This window comes from Bombus fervidus, unplaced genomic scaffold, assembly GCF_041682495.2.
Source record: "Bombus fervidus isolate BK054 unplaced genomic scaffold, iyBomFerv1 scaffold0090, whole genome shotgun sequence".
Classification (NCBI taxonomy): domain Eukaryota; kingdom Metazoa; phylum Arthropoda; class Insecta; order Hymenoptera; family Apidae; genus Bombus; species Bombus fervidus.
The window spans coordinates 5,001-10,000 of NW_027212652.1; positions in this window are offsets into that span (position 1 = coordinate 5,001).

The window sequence follows — 5,000 nt, forward strand, 5'->3', positions numbered from 1 at the left end:
CCCCCCCCAACCCCCCGCATCGCGGGTCAGCGCCGGGGTACGTACGATATTCTTAAGGTACGTACGTACGTACGTACGAACGACGACGATATTCGTACGGCGAGACGCGCGCTCGCTCCTCTTTTACTTTTCGTTCTCTCGTTTTTTCCTTCTTTCACCATCGACCAAACCGCTCTCGATCGATCCAAGAAACGAGACGAAAGTAACGAAAAATTAACGTAACGAAAATATACCGTGGACGTACGAAGTAACGGTCGCGATCGTTGCTCGCTCGCTGCGCTCGCTCGAACTTATACTAGCCCAACCCAAAACCGATCCCGCCAGTTTCTCCGATTTTAAGAGAAATCGAGGAACGAACGCGAAAAAGGGATTGGTTTTGGGTTGGGCTAGTTTTTTTTTCGAGCGAGCGCAGCGAGCGAGCAACGCTCGAGAGCCCGTCTGACTTTGAAAAATTTTCGTACCGAACGGTTATTTCCAGTTATTTCGCTTAAAAGCGTTGTGATGCGTATATATTTTTACATAAATGGGAATATCATGTATTCCTACGTCGGGATTAAGCGTTTATTTCGTCCCGAGAACTTTAAAAAAAATTTTTAAATCGAACCGTTTTTTCGAATTTTTTCGCTTAAAAGCGTTACAAGGTGCTAATATTTGTGCATAAATCGCTTTAAAATGACGTTTTACATCGGGATTAAGGGTTTATTTCGTCCCCGAAAGGTGCCGTAAAAAATTTACGATCGCGCCCGAGACGTTGGAACTTAGTCTCATTCTCGAGCGGTACGTTGGGACTTAGAAAAATTTTCGACCGAAAAGTTATTTCGAGTTATCTCGCTTAAAAGCGTTGTAAGGTGTGAATATTTTTATAGAAATCGTTATGGTTCGACGAATTCTAGTCGAACGTAACGATTTCGTTTTATTTTTTTAAAAAATTGCCCCTTCCGGACCGACATGACCGGGCGGTTGGCACTTCGTCGATCCCCCGGCCGGTACGTAGGGACTTAGAAAAATTCCGGTCCAAAAAGTTATTTCGAGTTATTTCGCTAAAAAGCGTTACGAGGTATGAATATTTTTATATAAATGGGAATATTATGTATTTCTACGTCGGGATTAAGCGTTTATTTCGTCCCGAGAACGTTAAAAAAAAATTTTTAATCGAACCGTTTTTTCGAATTTTTTCGCTTAAAAGCGTTATAAGGTGCGAATATTCTTGCATAAATCGCTTTAGAATGACGTTTTACATCGGGATTAAGGGTTTATTTCGTCCCCGCAAGGTGCCGTAAAAAATTTACGATCGCGCCCGAGACGTTGGAACTTAGTCTCATTCTCGAGCGGTACGTAGGGACTTGGAAAAATTCCGGTCCAAAAAGTTATTTCGAGTTATTTCGCTTAAAAGCGTTATAAGGTATGAATATTTTTATAGAAATCGTTACGGTTCGACGAATTCTAGTCGAACGTAACGATTTCGTTTTATTTTTTTAAAAATTGCCCCCTCCGGACCGACATGACCGGGAGGTTGGCACTTCGTCGATCCCCCGGCCGGGACGTAGGGACTTAGAAAAATTCCGGTCCAAAAAGTTATTTCGAGTTATTTCGCTAAAACGCGTTATGATGCGTATATATTTTTACATAAATAGCAATATTATGTATTTCTACGTCGGGATTAAGCGTTTATTTCGTCCCGAGAACTTTAAAAAAAAATTTTTAATCGAACCGTTTTTTCGAATTTTTTCGCTTAAAAGCGTTATAAGGTGCGAATATTCTTGCATAAATCGCTTTAAAATGACGTTTTACGTCGGGATTAAGCGTTTATTTCGTCGCTGGAAAGTTATATAAAAAAAGTACGAACTCGTCCGGGACGTTGGAACTTAGTCTCATTCTGGACCGGTACGTTGGGACTTAGAAAAATTTTCGACCGAAAAGTTTTTTCGAGTTATTTCGTTAAAAAGCGTTATGAGGTATGAATATTTTTATATAAATCGCTATATTATTATATTTTACGTCGGGATTAAACGTTTATTTGGTCCTGAAAACGTTAAAAAAAAATAGTGGACCGACGCGACTCGGCCCGTCGGACTTTGTCATACTCTCCACCGGTACGTAGGGACTTAGAAAAATTTTCGACCGAAAAGTTTTTTCGAGTTATTTCGCTTAAAAGTGTTATAAGGTATGAATATTTTTATATAAATCGCTATATTATTATATTTTACGTCGGGATTAAACGTTTATTTCGTCCCGAAAACGTTAAAAAAAAATTTTTAATCGAACCGTTTTTTCGAATTTTTTCGCTTAAAAGCGTTATAAGGTGCGAATATTCTTGCATAAATCGCTTTAAAATGACGTTTTACGTCGGTATTAAGCGTTTATTTCGTCGCTGAAAAGTTATATAAAAAAAGTATGATCGCGCCCGGGACGTTGGAACTTAGTCTCATTCTGGACCGGTACGTAGGGACTTAGAAAAATTTTCGACCGAAAAGTTTTTTCGAGTTATTTCGCTTAAAAGTGTTATAAGGTATGAATATTTTTATATAAATCGCTATATTATTGTATTTTACGTCGGGATTAAACGTTTATTTGGTCCCGAAAACGTTAAAAAAAAATAGTGGACCGACGCGACTCGGCCCGTCGGACTTTGTCATACTCTCCACCGGTACGTAGGGACTTAGAAAAATTTTCGACCGAAAAGTTTTTTCGAGTTATTTCGCTTAAAAGTGTTATAAGGTATGAATATTTTTATATAAATCGCTATATTATTATATTTTACGTCGGGATTAAACGTTTATTTCGTCCCGAAAACGTTAAAAAAAAATTTTTAATCGAACCGTTTTTTCGAATTTTTTCGCTTAAAAGCGTTATAAGGTGCGAATATTCTTGCATAAATCGCTTTAAAATGACTTTTTACGTCGGGATTAAGCGTTTATTTCGTCGCTGGAAAGTTATATAAAAAAAGTGCGAACTCGTCCGGGACGTTGGAACTTAGTCGCATTCTCGAGCGGTACGTAGGGACTTAGAAAAATTTCGGACCGAAAAGTTTTTTCGAGTTATTTCGTTAAAAAGCGTTATGAGGTATGAATATTTTTATATAAATCGCTATATTATTGTATTTTACGTCGGGATTAAACGTTTATTTCGTCCGTGGAAGGTTAAAAAAAAACGGACGGATACGACCGGGCCTTTGGAACTTTGTCTCATTCTGGACCGGTACGTTGGGACTTAGAAAAATTTCGGCCGGCGGAAAAGTCCGAAATACTTATTTCGAGTTATTTCGTTAAAAAGCGTTATAAGGTATAAATATTTTTGCGGAAACGGTTATATCTCTATTAAATACAACTGGATTAAACGTTTTTTCGAATTTTTTAAAAAATTTGTGTTCGACGAACTGACACGACTGCGATATTTGTTTAATTATTTCGTTAATTAACGTTGCAAGGTATATATTTTTTTGCATATTTCTCGTTGTTTCAACGTGTTCTAATCGATTAAGAACGTGGTTTTTGTCCGTATTCGTTAAAAGAGGTGGTTTACTGATGCGATTTTGAAAAAAAAAAAAAATTAAATTTTTCGATAAAAACTCGTTTAAAATATTAAAATAAGCGGTGCGTTAAAATATCTCGACGATAGGACGTTTTATAACGGTACTTTATTGGAACAAAGTGGTCGAGCGTTTCAGAGACTAAGTCCGACGGTACGTTGGGACTTAGAAAAATTTCGGCCGGCGGAAAAGTCCGAAAAGCTTATTTCGAGTTATTTCGTTAAAAAGCGTTATAAGGTATAAATATTTTTGCAGAAACGGTTATATCTCTATTAAATACAACTGGATTAAACGTTTTTTTCGAATTTTTTAAAAAATTAGTGTCCGTCGAACTGACACGACTGCGATATTTGTTTAATTTTTTCGTTAATTAACGTTGCAAGGTATATATTTTTTTGCATATTTCTCGTTGTTTTAACGTGTTCTAATCGATTAAGAACGTGGTTTTTGTCCGTATTCGTTAAAAGAGGTGGTTTACTGATGCGATTTTGAAAAAAAAAAAAAAATTAAATTTTTCGATAAAAACTCGTTTGAAATATTAAAATAAGCGGTGCGTTAAAATATCTCGACGATAGGATGTTTTCTAAGGGTAGTTTATTCGAAAAAAGTGGTCGAGCGTTTCAGAGACTAAGTCCGACGGTACGCTCTAACGGAGGTTTTACATGGTAAGCGCCCGGCCGCTGGCCCGGCCGGCGCCGACCGTCCGGCCGGCGCTTTGGTATCTATAAGAGACACGTCGAGTCGGACGGTCCGGACGGAACAGCGTCGAGCGCGTGGCTATTCTACGGCCTCGGTTGAGAATTCAGTCACCGCTCCTCGAGTCTTAGTGAACTTTTTTGCTATTTCTCGACTGTTCCTTCGTTCTCGTATCGACTCTTTCTCTACACTGCTGCGCCGCGGGTCGCTGTCCTGGACGTAATGACCAAATAACGTGGCAAGGTTCCCCTTAGTCGGGAAGCTGGATCCTGTATGCTCGCACTAACTTTAAAAAAAGTTAGGGCAGTGTGCTTGTTACTAACTGAGTATCAATTCATGCTGGTTCGGCAGAGACCGTTCCAAAACTTATGTTATAGCGTACGCAGTACGTTTTAAACATACGAAAGGCTAATGGGGAGCGTACTACCTTTTAGGAAGTGCGTTCTTTCTGATTGGAGAATATCAAAAGAACGAACGAATATGTTTCTTACGAGGACGGTACGTTCAGCATGCAGTTTACGTGCTTTTTACCGCTAAGGCATATTCGTTCAACCAACAAACCATTCTTACAGAATGATCCTATGAACAGAATGATCTTAAAATATTCCACACAAACAATCAAACGAACGAAAGAAAGTAAAGAGAGTGGCGAAATGAGAGGAGAGAGAGTAGTGGCGTTCGACGTTACAACGGGAATTAAAAGGGTGTCGTCGAACGTTCACTAAGAACGAAAAGTCTCGTCGTACGGTGTTACGGACCCACCTACGACACTCTG